At 40.6% G+C, this 12,647-nt stretch overlaps 1 non-coding gene across 1 annotated transcript; it reads right to left on the bottom strand.

Moving 5' to 3' along the window:
* Window positions 1-5,335: 5,335 nt before the first annotated feature.
* Window positions 5,336-5,442, bottom strand: LOC135152458 (small nucleolar RNA R71). Its single transcript, XR_010291636.1, has one exon. It is a non-coding gene; the product is annotated as a small nucleolar RNA R71 (small nucleolar RNA).
* Between the last annotated feature and the right edge of the window lie 7,205 nt (window positions 5,443-12,647).

Below are 12,647 nucleotides of genomic sequence, written 5' to 3'. Positions count from 1 at the left end.
TTCCCAGCTTCATCCTTAGAATGCAGGAAGAAAGTCTAGGTAAATTTTGAAGAATCATCAACAATCACTAGACAATATTTCTTCTTTGAAATGGACATTATGTTGACTGGACCAAACAAATCCATATGCAAGAGCTGAAGAGGTTTCACAATTGATGAAAGAGGTTTGCTTTTGAAAGAGCTTCTCTTTTGCTTTCCTTGCTGACATGCTCCACATAGACCATCTTTGGAAAATTTCATCTTTGGAATTCCTCTAACTAAATCCTTCTTGACTAACTCACTTAATGTCTTGAAATTTAAATGAGACAATCTTTTGTGCCATAGCCAACTATCATCTTAGCTTGCTTTGCTGAGAAAACAAGTGATAGATTCAGACTCGACAGAGTTGAAGTCAGCTACATACACATTCCCTTTTCTTTGTCCAATTAGTACCACATTGCTGTCATCTCCTTTGGTGACAACACAGGCTGCACGAGTGAAATCGACCTTGTATCCTTTGTCACAAAGTTGACTAATGCTAAGCAAATTATGCTTAAGACCAGACACCAATGCAACTTCATCTATGATGACATTCTCTTTTGCTATCAAGCCATATCCCATAATATATCATTTGCTGTCATCTCCAAATTTTGTGAGCAGGGAAGAATCACCAGTCATGTGCCTGGAGCATCCACTATCTAAGTACCACAAATTCTTCTTATGGTTTCCCTGCACACATTTTCAAAAACAGATCAAGTTGATTTTGGTACACAAATTGCTTTGGGTCCAGATTTGTTAGTCTTAACAGCTTTTCCTTCATTCTCAACTTTTCCCTTGGATTGAAGTGGTTCAACCTTTGGTTTTTGTTGAGAAATTGGAATATCAACATTGCTTTTAAACACAGGCATTTGAGGCATGCATACATTGTTTATACCATGCAAGTTTGAATGGAATTGAGGCAAGCATTGAAATATGGATTGAACATATATGGCATGCCAGTCTGAGAATATGAATTATGAGGCAATAAACCAGGCATCATGTTTAAAGCATAAAAGTTCATGTGAGGAATATATGGCATAGAAATAGGCAAATATAAATTAGGAGCAATCACAGTTTTACAATTAAAAGATAAATGATTGACACTACCACATTTACTGCAAGTTTTCCTAGGAGCACTAGCATTGGGTGTGTAATTAGTGTGCTTATTGACTCCAATATTACCATTCCTATTCCCCTTTTTCTTTTTAGTCTCTTCTGATTTAGACTCACTAGCATCCAATTTCTTCTTAGTCTTATTACTGGAATTATGAGCGTTGTTTACACTCTCACTAGTTTCAGAAGAGTTATTCTCATCTTTGACAAAGTTATTCTTAACAGGACCATATTTCTTGTTAAGTTTCTTGAGAGCTTTCTTGTCAACTGATGATTTTTTGTTCAACTGATGACTTTCATCAGTTGAAGCTTTGGTTTTCAACTGATGATCATCATCAGTATTTTCATCACTAGAACTGACCTCTGAGATCTCAAGAGCTTTCTTGTCTCTTTTCCATTCATTCACAACAAAGGTTTCTCTACCTTGTAGGTTGATGATATTAGTAGAAACATCTCTTCCAGATTTCCATTTGGCAATTATTTCTTGTTCCTTATCAACCTGTTTTCTTATGATCTCTTCTCTTTTTAAGACAACCAAAAGATCATCTTTGGCTGTCTGACATTCAATTTTCAGTTTTTCAAACTCAATGAACTGAGTTTCCAGAGCACTGTTTCTATCACTAAGAAAGATGTTAGCTTCCTTAATTCTACAGTTTTCCTTAGTGAGAGACTTTAAAGAGACATGCAAATGATATAATTCAGTAGACATTTCATTGATAGTAGCATTGCATTCATCTTTAGTTAACTCAACTAAGTTTGTAGTAAATACCTGACTAGTGCTTCTAGTGTTTTCTTCTTGATCTGTGGAGTTAGCCATTAGAGCAAGATTGACAAACTCCTCCTCTTCATCAGAATCATCTCCAGCTGCCCAATCATCCTTTGTAATGAATGCTCTTTCTTTTTGCTTGAGAAGTTCATAATATTTCTTTTTGTAGTCCATATTTTCACTGGACCTCTTCTCAGCTTTTGGCTTTCTGCATTCATTTGCAAAGTGACCTGCATTTCCACAGTTGAAGCACTTGAATATGGATCTATCCACCATGCTTCTGTCAGACTTGGGATTGCCTTTAAATGATTTTGCAGGGTTAAAATTCTTCTTGAATTTCAGTTTGGAGAATCTTCTTGACAAAAAGGCCAAGTGCTCATCAATCCCATCACTTTCTTCACCAGAATCAGCTACATCTTTTCCTTTTCCTTTGCTTGATTTTGAGCTCTCTTCTTTGACCAATTTCTCAGTTTCTTCAACTTGAGATTTTCCCTTATCCTTGACAGTATCATCAAGAGATGCAATTAGAGCCACAGATGAATACCCTTTCTTTTGGCTTTTCTCTATCTCTTCATCTTGTTCCATCTCAAGCTCATAAGTTTTCAAAGTTCCATACAGTCTCTCAAGAGTGTAGTCTTTGAATTCTTTAGTGTTTATGAGAGAGACTGTCATGGGTTTCCATTCTTTGGGAAGAGCTCTCAAGAATTTCAAATTTGAATCCTTAACTTGATATATTTTTCCAAAAAGTTTCAGACCATTTAACAGTTTTTGAAATCTGTTAAATGTGTCACTTAAACTTTCACCAGCCTTGAAATGGAATGACTCATATTGTTGAATCAGCAACTGCATTTTGTTTTCTCTCACTTGCTCATTCCCTTCACAGATGGTCCTGATGGTGTCCCGAACTTCTTTGGCACTTGTGCAGCTGATAACACTATCAATCATTTCCTGATCCAAACCAATAAACAGAAGGTTAATGGTTTTCTTATCCTTGTGCACTTCTTCAGTATCTTCTTGAGAGTATTCATGGATAGGTTTTGGAATCATCTTGCCTACCATGTCTTCACCATCAGCTCCAATACTGGTGCAGACCTTCATGGGGACATGAGGTCCTTTTTCAATGCAGTTCACATAACTTTCATCAATAGACAACAAATGCAGGTGCATTCTCACTTTCCAGTGAAAGTAGTTATCTTTGCAAGAACATGAATCTTCACTCCAGCATCCTTCTTTCCCATCTTTCTCTAGCAGTGTTGATCTTTTTCCCTGTTTGTTGGAACCTCTGATAAGTGGTATTTATACGCACTTATAGGCCTTCATTTCCACTTAAATTGGTTGGTTGTACTTAAGTGTTTAGTGTCTTTTGATGTGTTTTTAGTGTTTTTCTGTGCAGGTCACGAGTTGAGGTGATGAAGTGATTTTCTATCATTTTAGGTTGTTTTTGGTGCATTAATTGCAAGAATAGAGAATTGTGGATTCATCACGACTTGGGATTTTGTGGGTACATCTTCTACAAACCCTCACGAGAACACACTCGTCCACTAGAGCTATCTAGGGGTTTAAAGGGCTTGTTGCATGTGCTAAATGCAACCGTGATCACCTACGGAAGTGGTACTAGGAGCGAGGAAGGACGTGCACGCGAGAACGAGCTGAAAACGAAGAAACAGGGCTGCCATGACAGACAGTAGCGCGCCCGCGCTAACTTCTAGCGCGCCCGCGCTACTTACTGCTGCCACTAGCGCGCCTGCGCTAGTTTAGCGCGGCCGCGCCCAGCAGAAGTTCCCCGGGCCGATTTTTACAGCTTTTCTGACGGATTTTAGCAGCGGTCGAGGCCCGGTTGACTTGGTCAATTTATTTTAAATTCTCATGTGTAAAACCCTAGCCTCGTAGAAGTAGTTTAGTAGAGAACAATATCGTAGTTTTCAGTTAATCATTCAAGCACATTATCAGTTTGTATTAGATCGTTCTTCGCGAGGAAGTGACAGTTCGAGCGAGATCGTGAACATCAAATCTGTAACGTGTGATCTTTATTATTAATTCAAGCATTTTTATTCCGTTAATTCTTGTCGTTTATTTATCATGTTTTCATTAGAACCCATGATGTCGATTAGTTCGATTATGAACTAACCGCCTTCATGGGATTCTAATGGATTTATCGATGTAGTCTAGTAACGAATATTAATTATGTGATTTTGTGACGTATGTTGATTTCTTTGCATGAGCCGTGCTTATTCTTCTTAGGAGCGTAGCTAACTTCTAAGTTGTTTGTTAATTCTTTCTGAAGCGAGAGTGGATGATTGAATTTAGAACTATGCCATGTAAACATAGGATTATGTGAATGAAGCATAATTTGTGGTAGACTTGAACTATTTTTATCACCCTGTGTAATCACGATAGACGACTTGTTATTAAACCTCTCTGCTTACACTACCGCTATAGAGATATAGGGTCTGAGCTTTGTTGGTGTCCATGAGATTTCTGTCTTAATTATGGATTTTGAGTGGTATGATATGTGTGCAACGAGAGTTGGCATGTATTACTTTCGTGTTGTCTGATTAGGATCAACAGTCGCATGTTAATCAGTAATTCCAATTCTAGATGAATTCGATAATGAAGTTAGAATCCCATGTGTTTTCCTATTCTGAATTTGATTAGTAATTTTAGTTATTAGTATAAAAGAAAAACATCCTTGTTAATTGTCTTGGCAGTGATAATTGATCATACATTGTTGCATAGGTGCGTATTCTTAATTCACCAGTCTCTGTGGGAACGAACTTAATATATTACTTGTGATCACGTGCGCTTGCGTGTAGATTTTTGCGAACAAGTTTTTGGCGCCGCTGCCGGGGACTCGGTGTTAATTAATTAGTTTATGTACTTGTCATCAGTGTGCATTAAAATTCACTGACTAGGATTCTATTCTCTTCTCACTTTTCTTCTTTTCTTTATTTCAGGTACTGGGGTCGCGTTTATACAAACACGTTCTCAGACCCGTAAGAAAGCAATTGATTCATCTTCTACTTCTTCTTCTGATTCTGAAACAATGACAGAACCTGAAGCACAACCAGACAGTAAGGCATTGAAGGATTTCTCTATGCCAAAGATCGATGATATCCAATCAAGCATTGTCAGGCCTGCAATCGCAGCCAAAGCCTTTGAAATCAAACCAGGAACTATTCAAATGGTCCAGAACTCGGTACAGTATGGGGGTTCTCCTACTGAAGATCCCAATATGCATATACGAAATTTTATAGAGATCTGTGACACTTTCAAATTTAATGACGTCTCTGATGAAGCTGTGAAGCTAAGGCTTTTCCCATTTTCACTGAGAGATAAGGCTAAGGGATGGTTACATTCTTTACCATCTGGTTCGATTACTACATGGGAAGATCTAGCTCAGAAATTTCTTACTAAATTCTTCCCCATGGCAAAGACTGCTGCACTACGAAATGCTCTATCTCAATTCTCTCAACAATCAGGAGAAACATTCTGTGAAGCCTGGGAGCGATATAAGGAGATGCTAAGGAAGTGTCCCCATCATGGCATGCCGGATTGGATGCAAATAAACAGTTTCTATAATGGTCTTGGACCTCAATCCAGACCTATGCTTGATGCTGCTTCTGGAGGTGCGCTATGGGCTAAGAGTTATGAAGAAGCTTATGATCTTATTGAAATGATGGCTGCTAATGAATATCAAAACCCTACTCAAAGACTTACTCAAGGGAAGGTAGCCGGAATTCTTGATCTTGACACATCTACAGCTATAGCAGCTCAACTTAAAGCTCTCACGATGAAAGTTGATTCTCTGGCTCACCAAGGAATTCAACAGCCAATCTCTATTTGCGAATTATGTGCTGGTACTCATGCTACTGATCAGTGTGCCATTTCTAGTGAATCAGCACAATTTGTGAGCAACTTTCAGAGAGGTCAACAGCCTGCTCCAGCTACTTATCATCCTAACAACCGAAATCATCCTAATTTCAGCTGGAGTAATAATCAGGGGTATAATCAACCTCAACACGGATTTCAACAGGGACCTAAACAGTACAGTCAGGCTGGGACTTCACAACAGTATGCACCTAAACAGCCATATCACCCTCCGGGATTTCAGAATCATGGGCATTCAGCTAACGAAAGGTCTGACATGGAAGAACTAAGGCTCATGTACAAGAGTCCGGCAGTAACTTTAAAAGCTTTAGAGACACAAGTCGGTCAGTTAGCTAATGCTTTACTGAGCAGACCACAGGGGAATCTCCCTAGTGATACAGAGGTACCAGGTAAGAGGGACCCTAAAGAGCAAGTCCAATCCATTACGCTGAGATCTGGAAAAACTACAACAGGGCCTACCTCAACATTAGTACAAGATCAGGGTGATGAACCGCAAGAAATTCCAGCAGAACTTCCTTCAAACACAATTGGAATCAACCCTACTGTTGAAAAAGATAAGGCTATCCCTGCAGCTGCTCCGGTGTCAAAACCATTATATCCACCACCTCCATTTCCTAGGAGGTTAAAAAAACAGCAGCTGGATAAGCAATTTGGTAAATTCCTTGAAGTGTTCAAAAAGCTTCACATCAACATCCCGTTTGCTGAAGCACTCGAGCAAATGCCTAGCTATGCCAAGTTTATGAAGAGTATTCTTTCAAAAAAGCTAAAGCTCGAGGAGTTAGAGACAGTGGCTTTAACGGAGGAATGTAGTGCTGTGCTTCAACAGAAATTACCACCTAAGCTTAAAGATCCGGGAAGCTTCACTATCCCTTGCACTATTGGGAAGTTCTCTTTTGATAAGTGTCTGTGCGACTTGGGAGCTAGCATCAATCTGATGCCTTTATCTATCTTCACACAACTTGGCCTGCCAGAGCTCAAGCCGACAAACATGTCCTTACAACTGGCTGATCGTTCGATCACATATCCAAGGGGTATAATTGAAGATGTGCTAGTCAAGGTTGATCAATTAATATTTCCAGCCGACTTCGTGATTCTTGACTTTGAAGAAGACAAAAGGATTCCTATCATCTTGGGTAGACCCTTTTTAGCTACCGGGCAAACATTGATCGATGTCCAAAAAGGGGAACTTACAATGAGAATACAAGATCAGACGGTCACGTTCAACGTATTCAATGCAATGAAATTACCAACTGATGAGGAATCTTGTTTCAGTATGGATGTGCTTGATACTACGGCAGAAGCTAATAGCCAGCGGGTTTTACAGAATGATGCATTGGAAGCAATCCTTACCAATGATGAGGAATTGGACAGTGAAGAAGAATTGGAAGAAATCCATCATCTTAACTCATCACCTTGGAGAAGGAATTTTGAACCACCTGTCGAATCTCTTGGCTTGGAGGAACAAAAGGAAGATCACAAACCTTTACAACCATCAGTAATCGAAGCACCTAAACTTGAACTTAAACCGCTACCGGATCACTTGAGGTATGCTTTTCTTGGTGAAGGTTCTACAATTCCTGTTATTATTGCATCTAACTTGTCAGGTGAGGAAGAAGAAAAACTTTTGAGGGTGCTAAGGGAATTCAAAACAGCAATTGGTTGGACCATAGCTGATATCAAGGGAATCAGTCCATCCTTTTGTCAACACAAAATTCTCATTGAAGAAGGAAGCAAACCTTCAGTGGAACAACAAAGAAGGCTAAATCCTATCATGAAGGAGGTTGTAAAGAAAGAGATTCTTAAATGGCTTGATGCAGGTATCATATATCCAATTTCAGATAGCTCATGGGTGAGCCCAGTACAATGTGTGCCTAAGAAAGGAGGCATGACAGTAGTAGCCAACGAAAAAGGGGAACTCATCTCAACTAGAACTGTCACTGGTTGGAGGATTTGCATGGACTACAGAAAGCTAAATAAAGCTACAAGAAAAGATCACTTCCCTCTGCCTTTTATTGATCAGATGCTTGACAGGTTGGCTGGCCATGAGTTCTATTGTCTGTTAGATGGGTATTCTGGCTATAATCAGATTGCTATTTCTCCGGAGGATCAAGAAAAGACAACCTTTACATGCCCTTATGGTACTTTCGCATTCCGAAGAGTACCTTTTGGCTTATGTGGTGCACCAGCCACCTTTCAAAGGTGCATGATGGCAATATTCTCAGAGATGATCGGCATCAATGTGGAGGTATTCATGGACGACTTTTCTGTATTTGGAACATCTTATGACGAATGCCTCACGAATCTTAGAATGGTTCTTAAGCGCTGTGTGGAAACTAATCTGATTCTCAATTGGGAAAAATGTCATTTCATGGTGCAAGAAGGAATCATATTGGGGCATAAGGTATCTGCCAAAGGACTAGAAGTCGATAAAGCGAAGGTGGAAACAATTAAAAATCTTCCTCCACCACTTTCAGTCAAAGGCATCCGAAGCTTCCTTGGTCATGCAGGTTTCTATCGGAGGTTCATCAAGGATTTCTCAAAAATTTCTAAACCTCTTTGCAATCTGTTAGAGAAAGACATTCCATTCAAATTTGATGAGGAGTGCTTGGAAGCATTTGAAATCTTGAAAAAGAAGTTGACATCAGCACCTATCATCACTGCACCTGATTGGAGTAAACCATTCGAATTAATGTGTGATGCCAGTGATTATGCTGTAGGAGCTGTACTGGGCCAGAGAACAAGTAATGTGTTTCATGTTATCTACTATGCCAGCAAAACATTAAATGATGCACAATTGAACTACACTACTACTGAAAAAGAACTTCTAGCTATTGTCTTTAGCTTTGAGAAGTTCAGGTCTTATCTTCTTGGAACAAAGGTAGTGGTATATACTGATCATGCAGCCATTCGGTATCTCATCTCAAAGAAGGATTCTAAACCAAGACTAATTCGCTGGGTTTTATTACTCCAAGAATTTGATGTGGAAATTAAAGATCGGAAGGGCACAGAAAATCAGGTAGCGGATCATTTATCCAGACTAGAAGATCACAGCAAACAAACTACCGACAACACTCTAATCAATGAATTCTTCCCAGACGAACAGTTGTTTGGAGTTGAGGCAGAAGAGCCATGGTTTGCTGACATTGTAAATTATCTGGTGAGTAAGGTCATTCCTCCAGAATTCTCTTATGCTCAACGCAAGAAATTCCTTCACGATGTAAAATGGTATATTTGGGATGAACCCTTTTTGTTTAAACAAGGAGTCGATCAAATTCTCAGACGGTGTATCCCTAATAATGAAGTTGAGGGAGTTTTGCGCGAGTGCCATTCCACTGGTTATGGAGGCCATTATAGCGGAGAGAAGACAGCAAAGAGGGTACTTCAAGCAGGTTTTTACTGGCCAACTCTGTTTAAAGATGCTCATCAGTTCGTGTTGGGTTGCGATCGTTGTCAGCGTACAGGTAATATTTCTAGGAGGAATGAAATGCCTCTTAAAATGCTTTTGGAAGTCGAAATATTTGATGTTTGGGGTATTGACTTTATGGGACCGTTCATTTCGTCTTGCAACAACCAGTATATTCTATTAGCAGTTGATTATGTGTCTAAATGGGTGGAGGTGAAAGCTTTACCTACAAATGATGCTAAGGTGGTCTTGCAATTTCTTCAAAAACAAATCTTTACCCGTTTCGGAGTCCCTAGAGTCATTATCAGTGATGAAGGCTCTCATTTTTGCAATCGGAAATTCACAACCTTGATGTCGAGATATAATATCAATCACCGGGTTGCTACTGCTTATCATCCTCAAACGAATGGTCAAGCTGAAGTGTCTAACAGAGAGATCAAACGCATATTAGAGAAGGTGGTTAACCCTTCTAGGAAAGACTGGTCCTTACGATTAGATGAGGCTGCTTGGGCTTATCGAACAGCTTATAAAACACCGTTGGGTACTTCGCCATTTCAGTTAGTGTTTGGGAAGGCTTGTCACTTACCAGTTGAGTTGGAACATAAAGCTTACTGGGCATTAAAGAAGTTGAATTTCGACTTACAATTAGCTGGAGAGAAACGAATGATGCAACTCAATGAGTTAGAGGAGTTCCGTCTCTGTGCTTATGAAAATAACAAACTCTACAAAGAGAAGGTGAAAAGACTGCATGATCAGCGGTTGATACAAAAATCTTTTGTAGTAGGTCAATTGGTTCTATTGTATAACTCTCGGTTGAAGCTGTTTCCAGGGAAACTCAAGTCACGCTGGTCAGGGCCATTTACAGTCAAAACGGTATTTCCCCACGGTGCGGTAGAAATCTATGCAAAATCACCGGATGAATCATTTAAGGTTAATGGTCAAAGGTTGAAGCCTTACTTTGGCGGAAATGTGAATCGTGAGGTACAAACCACGATTCTTCAGTCGGAATCGGATTAATTCTGGACTTCACGTCGAGCTAACGACGTTAAACAAGCGCTTCGTGGGAGGCAACCCACGCATTGGAACCACATTGTACCATTGTAAACCTCAAAAACACAAAAATCGAGAAAATCAGCCTCCGGTGTCAGACACTAGCGCGCCCGCGCTAGTGTCCAGCGCGCCCGCGCTAAAGTGCACAGCGCGCCCGCGCTACACTTAGCGCGGCCGCGCTACTGACTGCCGGGACTGGCGATTTTTCTCCCAAAAATATTTTCTTTTCGTTTTTAAAAGCCCACAATCCTAATTTTGCATGCCTAGCCCGAAATACATCCCATAAAACCCTAACTCAGCTCTCCAATCCTTATATAAACACAAAACCCATCTCCAAATCCCATTATAATTCTCTAAACCCTAATTATATATACACATCCATACACACAACTACCTCCAATTCTCTCAAACCCACTACACACAAATCTCTTGCAACTCTAAATCTCTACCAATGGCACCCAAAAGAGCCCGAAGATCACAAGGACCAAGCACCCAAGCCCCTACATCTAGCGATTCTTCCTCGATGGGTGAGGTTGAGTTCACTTCCGATGGTGCACGAACCGAATTTCAACGGCTTATGAATAAGTCGATAGTTAAGGAGAGAGGATTCTTACCCACGGCGGAAGATGGTGAGCTCTTGAACATGATTCAAGAACGGGGTTGGGAGTCTTTTTGCGAGGCTCCGGAGGCGGTTCCCTTGGCTATTATTCGAGAGTTTTATGCTAATGCCAAGGAGAATCGCGATGGATTCACGGTGGTGCGGGGAATCCGTGTTGATTATAGTGCGGAGGCGATCCGTAGAGTTATTGGGGGGCGTGCCAAGCGCCGTAATGAAGAAGATTGGGTCGTGGAGAGGATCGGGCGTGCTAAACGCCGGTTTGATGATGATCCGATAGATTTTGAGCGGTTGGTGTATGATATGTGTGTGCCGGACACGACTTGGAAGATGACTGCACCTCCTTTGCCGGCACATGTTTCGTTTCCAGCAGCCGCGTTGAACCGGTATGCGAAGGCGTGGAACGCCTTCATCTGTGCTAACATCATGCCATCTTCACATGGGCATGAGGTGACAGTGGATAGAGCTATTCTGCTCTTTGGGATTGTCTCGGGCAAGTATATTGATCTGGGACATGTTATTCATCAGGGGATTCTGCGGTTCTTACAGGGAGGAACCACTGGTGCCATTCCATATGGCACAATTGTTACGAAGCTCTGTCGATCGAGTGGTGTGCGTTGGCCAGCCAACGAGCAATTACAGTTGCCGGCAACACCTATTGATCATTCGGCGATCAGTCGGATGACAGAGTGGGAAGGAGGAGTTCCCCACCCTCGAGGCCTAGGATACATATATGATGAGATGCCAGGGGGACGTCCAGCATTTGTGAGGAGGGAGCAGACTAGAGCTTCTGGAGCTGGTACTTCTCAGACGGAGCGGAGCTCCGAACCGATGGGAGATGTTCATTATCGCCGACTAGCGAGACGGATGGACACGATGCATGACATCCACCAGAGGTTTGCGTTTGATTTGACACAGGCTCTAGGTAGTGCTTTTCAGGCACAGGGGGTCACAGTTCAGTGGCCAGTATTCGGAGCAGGGATGCAGTATCCTCCACCTGATTCACCTCCAGCAGAGGAGGGGGAGGACTCGGACTCCGAGTAGGTATGTGGGTGCTCTAGCCTTTTTATCACTTTCAATGGGGACATTGAAAATTTTAAGTTTGGGGGTGGTAATCTAAGGAAGAGCATATTATTATAATGTAGTTTATTATTGCATGGGTTATTAGTGCATGTGTTAGTTAGTTCATGTAGTTCACGTTTATTTTATTTTTCTCATGTTTTCTATGTTTTCTCATGTTTTTTTTTCTTATTTTTATTTTTCTCATTTTTTTTTATTGTCGTAGTTAGTATCACGAGCATTTGCATGAATTATGAAGTTAAGCCAAGCTAATTGCCTATGATGAGTTATGTGCGTAGTTCTTGATTAGTAGTTTCAATTGCAATGCTAGGTTAGTACTTGAAAATTGCTTGTGTTGGAAATTGTAATTCACATATGTTCTTGAGATAGGATTTAGACGAAATTCCATGAATTCTAGGATTGAATTGAACACCCTTCAGCTTAGATCTGTAAATCTTAAGTTTGGGGGAACTGAGGAGTAGATATACCTTTCTAGAAAAAAAAAAGAAAGAAAAAGAAAAAAATAAAAAATAGTAGTAAATAAATTCACTAGAAAAAATAAGTGGTAGAATTAACTAGGTTGAGCTCATTAGTACTCGAGTAATTAAGCCTGAGGGGACTTTGTGCCTAACAACCTAAAGCCCTTCGTGGTTTGGGATTGTTGACCCAACGCTCGCTACATGGGTACTAGTGCATAAATCTTTAGGGATCTCAACCATTGCACGGTTAAATAAA

This window comes from Daucus carota, chromosome 4 (assembly GCF_001625215.2).
Source record: "Daucus carota subsp. sativus chromosome 4, DH1 v3.0, whole genome shotgun sequence".
NCBI lineage: Eukaryota > Viridiplantae > Streptophyta > Magnoliopsida > Apiales > Apiaceae > Daucus > Daucus carota.
This window is presented reverse-complemented; position numbering and strand designations above follow the sequence as displayed.